Genomic DNA, 13,255 nt, shown 5'->3' on the forward strand with positions numbered 1-13,255 from the left:
AAACAATATTCTTTGGCCCAACTTCAAGGTCTTCGTAATTTGTTAAAAATGTTTTTATCCTTTAGTGGGTTTTCTTCCAACAATCCTTAGATATGTTGGAAATTTCTGCCATTGAGTTTAGCTTCACAATTGCATGTCAGCATTGGCTCAGCTGCACTCCTGCTACAACACTCCCTAATATAATTTTAGCTCTATGTGGAAGGTGAAAGATTTTATGGCATTCATTGAATGTCAGTTGTTCTAGAGCTGAAAGGTCACACAGAGTGTAACAACCCTCTGTGCAGCAGCAGGCAGGACATGGACTTGTTTAGTTAATGGTGATTGTGGTCAGCTCTTCTTTTTCATGTGTGAGTAAATGATTGGTCATAGGAAAGAGCTGGGAATTTACTTCCATTTACTACAGGTAGGAGAAAACTAAATGTTATTTAAAAGTAGATCTGATGATCTGAATGTCTCTGTGTGACAACTGATATGCGTTTTACATAACGTGGTGGTTTTGGGCATATGTAAAATATGTATTTGATAAGAATTTTCTGAAAGTAAATATTTAGCCAACTTCTGAGTTTAGAAATTTTGCATCTTAAATTTTAAAATTCCCTTCTGGGACGTTTTAGAAAGAAGTTACAGCTAAATTTATTTCTCGGTGACGGTTCTTGCCCTTCTTGGGTTTTCCTTTTTTCCCCACCTCCCCCGTCCCCCAGCTCTTTCTTGATGGGATGACCTGATATGTTCCTTGTGAAGTTTACAAAACGGGAATGAGCAGCTTGTAACCATTTACCAAAACTTGTATTTCTGACTGCAGTAACTTTCAGAAGCTGACTTTTCTTCTGGCTTGTTTATTTTTATTTTACTCTTCAGAAGTCTGGAGCTAAGTGCAACATATCAGCAATATTCTGTTTCCAGCTGTTGTTTCAGGCAGTGTGACAAAGGAAGGGCCACAGTACCAATATTTACCCTCTTAATGTGCTTTTTCCCAAATACTGCCTAAAGATTGTGTTTATCTTTCGTGTTGATGCACATGAAGGAAAGGAAAAGAGCAAACAAAATGTAAGCAGCTCCTGGGTAAGTGCTCTTACCCGGTTATTAAAACCAAACAAAACAAACCAACATTTGAATTTGCAGTTGCAGAGCCAGGAGGTAGTTTCTGAGGAGTAATGGGGGTTATGTGAGGCAGACAAGGATCTACCTGAGCCTCAGATGGGTTAATCCTGGTTTTTCAAGGGTCTCCCTAGCAGTTAGGGTCTTGAGGGGAAACCGTGTGAGGACACTGAGGGCACTTGGTGTGTTCAGCTGGAGCAGAGGAGACTGAGGGGAGACCTCAGTGCAGTTCCAACTGCCTGGGCAGGGGCAGAGGAGGGGCAGGGACTGAGCTCTGCTCTGGGGGGACCAGGGACAGCAGCCAGGGAATGGCTGGAGCTGTGCCAGGGCAGGGTCAGGTTGGATCTCAGGCAAAGGTTCTTCCCCCAGAGGCTGGTTGGGCACTGCCCAGGCTCCCCAGGGCAGTGGGCACAGCCCCAAGGCTGCCAGAGCTGCAGGAGGGTTTGGATGATCCTCTGGGGCACAGGGGGTGACTCTCAGGGATGGTCCTGTGCAGGGCCAGGAGTTGGACTGGATGTTCCTTGTGGGTCCCTTCCAAGTCATATTCTGTGATTCTGTGATGGAGGTTTATACACCAAGATAGGTGTGCATCTTTCCTGTTGCCTTCCTTCTGTACCCACACATGCTCTGTAATCACAGCATTATGGGTGTGGGTTTGGCAGACATTAATGCCCACCCTAGTGTGCCATTAGATCACTTGCTTTATTCTCTGGGCATATGTCTTATGACCCATGCTAGAATTTGACCTTTCTGTATTACTACTGTTTTTAAACATTGCATTATTTGTTGGTTTAAAAAATATCATTATTTTTTAAACATTTTATACTGTCAGCTTCTTGATGCAAAAGAGAGGCTCAGCTAGGCACAGCTTTCAGTAGCTTTCAGCTGCTTTGTTACAACTTGAGCTTTCAGAATCTCCTTCCTTGGCCTCTTCTGACCTGTGAGGAGCATTTGGGCCTCCCACTGCTGTCCTGTAAAACTCTCACATTACAAATACTTCCTGGGTGAGTATTCAGTTTGATTCAGCCTTCAGTGGAGTTGTGGTAAGGCTGATAAATAGGGATTTTGGGGACATTTACTTTTCAGCGGTGTCCAGAATCAAAAGAGAAATTTCATGCTTCTCGTCACTAATATAATAATATAATCCTGTTCTTTTTACAGGCACTCAGGAGGAAAAGATAAATATGAATGTTAAGTACATGAGTCAGTAGAATAAGGGTGGTCTGGAGGGGCACTGTGTTTGCCTTTCACTGTCCCAGTGCTGTGTATATGGAATAGGCCCTTTCTGTGAAGCTACCTGGCCACTCTTACATAGCAAGACTTGCACATCTCAGCCATACAGCCCCTCCAGGAGGCTGATATCACCTACCAATATGGGTCTAACAGTGCTGAAGGTGACAAAGTGCTTTTTCATGTAACATCAGTCAGAAGTTTAACCTCTGGTTCAGTAGCAGTGATCTCTCAGAAGGGTCATGATGGACAACTGGGCAATAACACAGCTTTGTACTTCACATCTGAGTGACACTGCTGCTTGCACTTGCCATTCCAGTGTGCACTTCTATGTACATCAACACAACCTTATGATGCAATGTTGCTTCTGTAAAAAGTCTGTAACCAAGCCCCCTTAGGCAAGGTAAATCTATTTAGTTCCCTGAAATTGTGATTGAACTTTAATTTCCTAGTTTGTGGATTTTTTTTTTTTTTATTATTTGTTTTGGTTTTGGTTTTATTTTTTTTTTCCTCCTGTGTGAAATCTCAAGTGAGAGCTGCAGCTAAGTCTTAATTAATAATTATCTTAATGTTATGGGAAATGGATTCCATCTCACTTTCCCAAACACGTGGTGCCTCTGTGATAGATAACACAGTGTGGGACAACTGAGCAGGACCAGACCAAGCCCAGGCTCAGATCCTTTCTCTAACAGTAACCAGAAGTGGGCACCTCAGGAAGAGCCTAAGAAAAACCCTTAAAATGCTCTCCCTCCTGTCTCCCTGCTTCCTCTCCTCTTCCTCACACATCCAACCACTTTTTACTTTCTGACCCTTGAGTAAATTTTTTCCAAGTGTGAAGAAGCTCCTCCATGTTTTGTAACCCTCTTGTACAGAACTTGGCTCCTTCACCTCAAAATCCTCTAAACTGCATCCAGAACATCCTAGAGCAAATGGACTTTTGAGTGACAGAAGCTAAAGCAGCATGACAGTGGATTTTTGGAAGATGATTTGCTAAAAGTAGAATTGCATTATGCCAGAACTTCCCTTATAAGGTGATAATGGAAATTAATTCAGTCCTCTAATCTTGGATACAATTTGGCCTTAAGAAAAGAAAGTGAGAATAAAAATAATGATAAAAAGCTCCTTCTGCAGTCCACTTGAGTTATTTTTTTAAACATAGTTACAGTAAGTATTAACAGGTTGGACACAACTTAAGAGGTATACAATTAAAACCAATGTGGATGTGTTGTCATCCATATACATATGGATATACATATAACCAATTGAATTACTGAGAAATAAATCAGAATTCCAGAGGGTATTCTTGGGCATGTATAAAAGCTACTTTGACCCACATTTGGTGCAGTGCCCAATTACTGTAACACAAAGTTAGTCCCAAATCAGCTGCACAAGGTGTGAATGCTGCTAGGGTTTAGGATGAGAGCTCTTGGATTAATTGAATGTGTAAAGATAGGAATTCAACCCGTGTCTCAACTCAAAGGGGTGGACAGAAGCTGAACCTAAATGTAGGTATGACAAAGGCAAGTTTGAGAGGGCCGTGGCAGCTTGGAATTGCAGCCATCTAGCATGCAAATACCTGCTTGGGAAAGGTTGGAGGTAATTTTGTTATACATGTAGAATTGTACATTATTTCCTGGCACCAGTAATACCTGAGTCTGTGCAGCTTGAACAGCTGTGCTCAGCCTACAAATTTGCTGCAGGGGGAACAAGAGAAAAAGGAAGATGTAGTGATAAAGAGAAGAATTAAAATGCAAAAAGCATTGATTATCTCTCCAAACAGATAAATATCTTTTCTGTGTTAGGCTTTTCACTTTATTTTGGGCAAATTGTCCTCTGTTGTTAAAAATATTTCTTTTTAGCATTAACTTTCCCAATATTTATAGTACATTAAAAAAGACACCTCCTTCTTCACTTTGGTACAGCTTAAGCAAATGAAAGGTAACTAATTTCTTGCTTTGTTACAATACAGACGGGTAGATTAATAGTTTGATCTGGTAGTTCTGACAGAATATGGTTTTTTTTGTCACTTGAGTTTCAGCATTTGATTGTAACACTGAGGACCACAACACTATCTTATTTTTCAAGGAGCTCTTCTGAGTTTTTCAAATCCCGTAAATACCTATCAAATGTTCCCATAATGAAAACAGACTGCAATACCCTCTTCAGCACAAAATGCCATTATGTGGTGTAATGTTGGAATTTTCTCCACTGAAGAGTGCTTCTGTGCTTTGCTACATTCCGTTAAGTAATTGACTTCAGGGTCTGTCACTCTGTTTTCTGTTACTTCCACTAATGTGGGTAATCAGCAGCTTTTCCCACTGCCAGTTTTCCCAGTGACTGCATGTGATGAAGCCAACCTTTTTTGTTAGCCAAAGGGGGGAAATCCAGCTCAGGTGATGAGCACTGGTTTCGTATGGAAAACTTGCAGCTAAATTCATAACGGATGAAAATGTGTACAGAGGTTTGAAAAAGGCAAGACGTCATATTTATGTTCTCCTTCCTCTATTTTCTCTTCTACCGGGATATTTTTTCCTTTATTTGCCTGGTTAACCAGATTTGTACTTGAGTAACTGAGCATTATATGTACAAAGCGCAATTTTTCTTGCTAAAATTCATTGAACATAACTACAAATGGAACAGATTTTTCTCAGGTTTTATCTCCAGGTAGAGAGACTTTGCAAAAACCCAAACAAGCAATAATAGTCCATTGTGTCAGTGCAGACAGAGTCTGATGTCTGATCTCCGTGCATTGTCAGCTGTCCATATGGGTTTTCATAAGCTGTTTTAAATGAGGAGTTGCTAATTCTCAGGTGTCTTGCAGTACCATTTATCCTAGTAGAGTAGAGCTGAAATTACCAGCAATGGGAGGAATTATGCTGTGGAATTCCCTGATGAAATAAAATTTGATGTGTGTTTTTGAGGATCTTCTAATATATTAAGGAAAAGTCATGTGGTGTGTCAACTTCCCACCCCATACTCCTTCTTTTCTTTTTATGCACTGATTGCTGCCTCAGAACACATTTATCTTACCTCTCTGTTGGACAACTAACTCTTGTTTTTGCTAACCTCTGCTGGTAAAAATCCTCCTTTGTGTGTCTCTCTGTGGGACTGCTCATGTTTGTAGCTTATCCTTCTGCTGTGTTCTGTTTATTGTGTTTCATTTGAGCCTTACATAGCGTGTCTGAAATCAGGTTGGACATGGCTGCTTGTAACTCCTCTAGTCAGGGGCTTCTAAGCCTTCCTCTGCATTGCCTTAAATAATTTAAAATGTTATCTTTCTCACAGGTCTCTAGCCCTGAGCAACTGAGCCTCGTTGTGTTTAAACACACATATAAATTACCTGTTAGCTGAGCTGGGGTTTTGATAACCTGAAAAATGACATGCTGCTCTTGGAGCTCGCACTGCAGAGCCTACACTCCATAGCCATGGGCTGTAACAATTCACAGCACAAGGGGATTGGCACAGTACAGGATCTGCAACATGTGCACGCAGTTGAGTGAGTTACAGCAGCACTAGCTTTTTGCCCTGAGCAGTGCTGTCTTCTGTGTACTCGAGGTCAAGTCCTACATATGTCACTATCCTTTCCTTGGAATACAAAAATAAGCGTGATTGTAGTGGCTCAGACCAAAAGTCTGCCTCTGATGGTGGCCAGGAATAACTGGGAACTTGCAGACTTTAAGGATTATGGGAACCGTTGAGTTCCTGCTGGCCAGGTGCCACATTCTTTGGTGCAAGGAGAATCTCTCACTTTTGAGGGGACTGAGTTTTTCTGTGTATTTGTTTTTGAGTCTAAAAGGAGTTGAGAAATATCCAAAATTAGGAGAGCAGAGGAGTCGCTCACCTACAAAATCCATGTCAGCTTTCTCACAAGAGTACTTCCTTTAATCTCACGAATCTTGTCTTTGCATACATGCCCTGCTCTGTGTCACAGGTGTCTTGGGCTTCAAATTGTTAAAAGAAGTAAGTTACTGCATATACATAAGACTAAAAACTGAGATGGTCTCCCATACCCCATGGGACAAAAATAAAGAATGTGCCCCCTCAACCCCACACCTTTCTCAGAAGAATGTTCCTTGTCACAAATGAGAGTGGAACAAGCCCTCCTGCCCATATGTTCTGTAGGAGGTTGGTGTCACTGCTGATTTACTTCTTTGCCGAGTGGCCCCCAAGTGCTTTCACACCAGTAGCTTTTCTGTACCCATTCAATGTCTCATCCTCAAGAGTGAGAAGTAGAGCAGCCTATTTATAGTCACTTCACACCCCCGAGGTTTGGAGAGAATCTTATTTCCTTGATTTCACTTGGCTTTGTGCCAAGAGGATGGGTTGCCATTAGATGTTATACACATCAGTGCATCTGATGCATGATAGGTGCTCTATGTATATGGATTAATTTTGTTTAAATTTTGAACTTCTCTAAGCCTTATAGGCCTTATAAATTAGTATCCTTGGGCCAAAGTTGAATCTGCAGCTGAAATTCATTAGTGGAGCTGCGCTGGCATGAATAAACCCAGCAAACCTTTGATCGTGGAGTGTTTTAGAAGTCTGTGATTGAACTACAGTCAAAATATTATTTTAAATACTACTGAAAGTGTAGCAAGAATGACCATGGCTGTGCTTGTTATGGTAAAACAGAACGTGTCACAAACACAGCTCAGTCAAAATTTAGGCACACAGTGACGTGCTTTCACTCCATCTTCCTCGGGAGACCGCAGTTTGGCCCTCCTGGTCTTCTTCCTTTGAAGTGACAATCATTTTTTGGTATCCATTTCTTCAGGATATTTTTGTTGCTTTTATTTTTTGAAGACCTGGTTGTGAGACAGTGTTTCTTGTCTGTTAATGAGGGAATGAAGGAACCCTGAGCACCCTCCCCTCTTCAGGCAATGTGGGAGGACTCTTTGGGAGTTGCAGTTTTGTAAAGTTGATTTAACCAGCAAACTCACTCTGGGGCCAGATAAGAGGAATTTTGTGGTTTCATTTCAGTTCAGTGCTTTTGGGAAAACAGCATTTCAAATTATGCTGAGAAGGATGAATGTGTCCACAGACAAGTATCGTATTACGTGTCACTCTTTTTTTGTAGCTCATAAAAGTGTGTGTGTACTTCTACAGAGAAAAACTGAATAATTCTGTAAACTACTCTTTTTTGTAAAGAATTTAGTCAGGATTTGACCTTATGTCTACTTTTGGTCTTCTTGATGTGGATCACTTTTTTTGAACGCTATACTGTGGAATTTGTTATAAGAATAAAGCTGCGTGAAAGGCTTGGTAGAATCTGTGGCAAAAGGGCTTATGGTTTTGTTTTAGGTTGTTTCTTTTAAAAATAAAACCAGTTTAGTATCAGTAATGTAAAATATCTCTATTTGATATTTTTGTCTCCTACTTTATTTTATAACCAAAAAAAGAAAGAAACATTTGTCTTATTCGTGGCCCCTTGTTCCCTGGGCATCCTTAGAACAGAGCTTATCTTGGGTTATCCCAAAGTAAAGAATACTGGAGTAGCAGGGACTAGACATCGTTATCAATAGATAAATGCTAGCCAAATTGCATTATTTTAAAGAGCAGGTCATCTTGAAGTGGGTCTTTGTGTGGGAATTGATCTTTCACATGTGGTTCTTGATACGACCTCAAAGTGAAATTCCTGGTTTCTTCCATCATCTCATATGCATGATGCCAAACTCTGGGGTCTGTTTTGATTTACAAGATGCTAATAGTAAAGCAGTTCAACTCTTCTCTTGCAAGTGATGATTGTGGTAAAACTAGGACTGTATTAAAAAATCCATATAAATTAACTTGATATCTTTAAAAAGTATTTGCTGCTTTCAACTTTTGAATTTTTTCAAGTCTTCATCTGTCCATTAAGACTTACTGGGTTTTTTTGGTGTTTATTTGAATTTTTCCATTTCCTATTTTTTCCTTCAGGGCTAGTAATAAAACTAAGTTGTTTTTACAGTATAAGGTTGGGTTCTTATCGTGGTTTTATATCATGTAACTCTAATCCATCCTGTTGATAAAAGTAACTACCTTTAGCCACAGCACACTGCAGTATTGCTTTTAAGCAAGTCAACTATTAAATTGATAATGCTATGGCAGAAGAGGATGTATGAGGCAACAAATCTCTCCCTGTTTCATAAACAATGGAGACCTGTAACTCATCTGTTTTTGCCTTGGGAAGACATTTACTCATCTGTGGTACAACAGCTTCTTTGGGGACACTCTACGATGACTAAAGGAAATAATTTGTAAAGAATTCTTTGGGCTTACTTTTTATTTAACTCTGACATAGGGAGGGAAGTGCAGGCAGAACAGTGCAGCAAAAAGGCTTGAACTGCAGATGCCCTCTGAGTATCTGACTGCAGGTTTAGAAGAGTTCTTTGTAGGAGAGGGAGGGGAACCTGGTGGAGTGTTCAGTGTCCCTCCTGGCTAAAACTCTGAGTTTCAGATACAGCTGGCAGTAACTGCTTTATTTGATTTAGATATAAAGAAGCAGGCAATTTGTACAGAAAACAAACTGTAAAACTGCACCATGGAATAAATTTTATTCTTAAATAATTTATATTTATGCGTGTTATCTTTTTCTTTTTGTTTTCTTTTAAATGCAGCCAGCTGAAGACAGATGTTTTCTGAGCTGAAGAAGATGAACTTTTGTATTGCAGCTTGCAAGAATTGATTATACACAGGTAACACCAAGATGGCCACGACCCACTGCTGCAGTGTGAAGAGTGGATCTGTTCCATCGTTTCAGGGACATCCATACACTGCTAAATTAGTGCAAACTTAGCAGAGGCAAAAAACACCAGCCTGGTCTGGGCTTTGCTTTATATATCAAAGGCCTGATGCGTGCACAAATAGCTCACTGGGTTGTTCTTGCAGTGCTAAACTTTCTTATCTCCCTTCCCCCCAGGCCTGTGGGGAAAAAAAATGCTTCTAAGTTTTGAACAACATTCTGTTATCTTCTTAGAGAGAATTCCATTTCTTTCAGCGGACAGAAAACAATCCAAAGGAAACACAGGGCATGAAAATTCCCACACTGAAGCAACATTTCCCAGCTGCAAGTTTGGTCTTTGACTGAAAACAATTCTAAAACCAACTTTTCTCCTTGTCAAGCTTCTGTTTTCAACCTCTTCCTCCCCATACAGCTGCAAACTCCTTGTGCCTTAGCCACACATCTCCTAGTGTTTAGTGTTCTCCAGATCAATAAGGGACGTGTAGAAACTTGCAGTTCATTAAATTAAGTGGGTCAGAAGGATTGGTCTTTGTGGTTTCATATTGGAATTTTTCAGAGCAAGATAAATTACACGGGGAGGAGATGAATATTTTACAGCATTAGATTGGAGAGGTGGAGGTTGGCCAGCTAGCAGAGGAAGGAGCTGTGTGCTTGGTCAGGACCAGTGGCCTTTCCTGGGTTCCCATCTCACTGGGATATAATTGAGGATTTAAAAATATGTGCATTTTTAAATATGGATTTTTAAATATGTGCATTTTTAAATATGTGCATTTTTAAATATGTGCATTGCCATCCTGGACTTGTCACCAGAGGTGGCACTGCTGTCCCATTCCCAGTGGCCTAAATGGGAATTTGGAAATGTTGTAGCAGAAATTGTTCAACACTCCAAATGTGTGCTTCAGCTATGATGGAAGATAAATCATTAAACCACATACTTGTTGACCACCAGCACATTTCATCCACTAGAGGCTATTCATACAAGCAGTGGTTTTAGCACTTAGGTTTGCAAACTTTCTTCTATACCTGCAGCTTCCTGAGGTATCTGAGTTGGGGGTTTATAACTGTGTTAAAGTACCTGTGTCTGAATGTCCTAACTCATTCCTTGCAGTCTGACTTCTGGAGTCAGCAGACATATCAGTACCACTCAATGTAGCAGCTGAAAGACTTTGAAGCTTAAAAAAAATGTCTAAATGTTGGAGATATTTATTGCAATTGGTTCTCTGACAGCAAAAATTAAGTCCCCTTGTGCAGCACTGGTAATTTCAGGGAGTGTGACCCCATTATTAGTGGAAGCTTTGACTGATGGATCCTCCTGGGTGGGTGTCTGCCCTTTGAGGATGGGTACACACCTGCTAACGATAGCCAGTTATTCTGTGCCCTCGACAGGCTTTGAATAATGTCATAATGCAGTTGGATTTCCTGTGGTCCATGCAAGGAGATAAATGGTGAACAAGTCACATCGTTATTGATTCATGCACCATTTGCCTCTTAGCTCACTCAGAGAAACACAATTACTGCTGTTACACTTCATTTAAAAGAATTGGAACATTCTGGCAGTGCAAACAGCTATTGTGTCTGAATTGATATTCTTCCTGGGCTAATCCTTAATGTGCTGGTTTATGTTTTCCTGATTGCAGCCAAACCAAACTTAAGAGGGTTATAAAGCTGTTTCTTTCCCATTACTTGTTTTCCCTGTGCTGCCCTACAAAACTACAGAGCATTTTCCAAACTCAAAGCATAACATATGCATCTCCAGAATTTATATTATGCGTTATTTTAATAATTGTATCAATGATTGTATTGAATACAGTGTTTTGCAAAATTAAGGCTAAAGCTGGGGTTTGGGCTTGGTGCAGACATTTGTGATTCCCAGCTCTCAGCATTTGCCTTGCCCTGGTTTTGCAGGAGCTGAGTAAATTCAGTCGTTGCCTAGTGCTGGAGGAAGAGGAATGCAAGTGAAGATCCTGTTGTTGTCAGTCAAGTTGAATAAAAAATGGTTTCTTCTGGAGGAATTTATATGATGTCTGAAGTACCATGGTATTACTTTGTGTATTAAGAATGCAATGATAATAGGTTTGCTCTAAATCTGTGTTTTCTAGTTTTCACTGGCAAAGAAATAATCTAATTCAAGGGTCTAATTCAAAAGTCCAATTTGTATCTTACATTGTGTGTGTTAGCTGTGCATCTGTGCTGGCTTGCCTTGAAAGAGCTGCTCTTATTGGGGAAAACATGGGTAAGCTGTGAGTGCACTTTCTTGCTGCTCTTTGCTGTTCCAGGGTTTCCAAAAGGTTTCCACACTGGAGATGGTGTGTGCCAGAGACTGAAATGTTTGGTAGCTTCAACATTGTTAAGATCACCAAAAGACTTTTGTCCACTGTACCAAACTGCAAAGAAACAGCTGCTCATGCACATCCTTCCAGGAATATGCCTCCTAATTTGGACTGCAAAGGGACCTTGAGATAACATAAGGGGAGTACTATTGCCCAACTATTCCAGGTGCATACCCGAATCTACAAACTGGATTTCCAGATAAGGGGAGAGGCAGACCCTTGAGGTGGGATAATCCTTCTTATCATGTACACGTCCTCCCTTACATGATGACTCTGCTGTGAAAACCCCTCCAGGAAGTATCAAAGACATTAAAAGGTACAAGGGAAGGTATGAGGCATTCCCACCTTAGCCTGAGGGTATATAAGTCATGAAAATCTTTGAATTTTGAGGGGGCTTCCCCCACCCCCAACGGATCAAGACCATCACTTCGACAGGACTCCAACCACCATCTTCAACCTACAGACACTGAAGCTGCAATTACCAATTTTCATCACTGGATCCAGCAGATGGTGACTATATATACCTTCCCACTTTTATCCTTTCTTTCTTTTCCTTATACATTTCCTTAAGTGTTATTTTTCTTTAATATTACTGTATTACTATATATGATAACAACCAAAATGGCTATACACCTACTTTCCTTTGAATCCAAATTGTTCTAAAATAAAGCATGCAGATACTTATTTACAAACACCAGTTATTCAGTGTCATTTCACCCTAATCCACCTCAAGGGATTTATTAACAAGAACCTGGGTTACTCTCCACTTCTGGGGTGGGTTGTAGCAGCAGTGCTGGAGAGCACTGGTGCTGCTGGAGGAGCCAGGACAAGTCTCAGGTCCCCACAGTTTTTGTTTCCTGAAGCTGTTTGGTCCTGGTATCCTTGACAGGAGAAAGCAGTGCATGGCTTTTCAGCTTTTCATTTATCTTATTTTAAATAGATGGAGGGGGTGAAAGGCTAAAACAAACGTAGCACACAGTTTCTGTTTTGGCCTAGAGTCCTTTCCACTAAAATTGCATGTTAAAACCAGGATATACAGACATGCTCTATGTTAGCAGAGGACAGTAGGATTTCACCAGGGACTTTATGAGAACTGCAGCTAGGGTTAGGACCAAGTGTCTCATAGATGCCTCATTTTTATTATTTATGGTCAAGGAAAAAGCCATCTACCAAGCTGTTTTCTCAAAGTATTTCCTCTTGACAAAATTATATTTTTTGAGAAGAAAACTCTGTAAAAACTCATGAAAGTTTTACAGTCTACCAAACTTGTAGCCTCATTTTTTGCTTTGTTTAACTTGCTGATATTTTAAGATATTTGACACAGTTATAAGTCTGTATATCTTCATAGGTTTGAAAATCAGGTAAGTCCAGAGTGAATTAACTGGAGTTGTTTCACCACAGCCCTCTCCCCACACTTGTCCTGTCAGTTCAATCTTCATCTGCCCTTTTCTTAGATAAAATGATATAATTTATAAATCCAAACAGTTACTGCTTTAGTTAGAGAGTCTCCAAAGGACTTCAGGATATCTTGGAATACAGATAATACATACATATATATGTGTATATATGTATATATATATATAATGTCTATCTGTATCTATGAAATGTACAGTTCTTACTCAGTAAAGGGTTTGTAAATGTTGTCTGAGCCTAACCTGCACAGAAGGGGTGCAGAAATAACTGTGCAGGCTGTGGGGAAAACTGATGGAGCAGTAGAAGGTACAAGGATAGTTTAGTTTCTAGGTATGGCTACAGGAGAGAAGTGAGGGCAGGAAGACTGAAAGCTTTTTTTGATTTTGGTTGTAGGGCTAATTCCTCTGCAGCAGAGTGAACTTTCCTGTAAACACTGCCAAAAAGAGCTGTCCAACAGCTTGGC

At 40.3% G+C, this 13,255-nt stretch overlaps 1 long non-coding RNA gene across 1 annotated transcript; it reads left to right on the plus strand.

Moving 5' to 3' along the window:
* The first annotated feature begins 285 nt into the window (after positions 1-285).
* Positions 286-11,598, plus strand: LOC108640929. The gene is made up of 3 exons (XR_001921599.1): positions 286-403; positions 8,925-9,002; positions 10,955-11,598. It is a non-coding gene; the product is annotated as an uncharacterized LOC108640929 (long non-coding RNA).
* The last annotated feature ends 1,657 nt before the right edge of the window (positions 11,599-13,255 follow it).

The sequence above is a fragment of the Manacus vitellinus genome, unplaced genomic scaffold (assembly GCF_001715985.3).
Source record: "Manacus vitellinus isolate BGI_N305 unplaced genomic scaffold, ASM171598v3 scaffold_48_pilon, whole genome shotgun sequence".
In the NCBI taxonomy this organism is placed as follows: domain Eukaryota; kingdom Metazoa; phylum Chordata; class Aves; order Passeriformes; family Pipridae; genus Manacus; species Manacus vitellinus.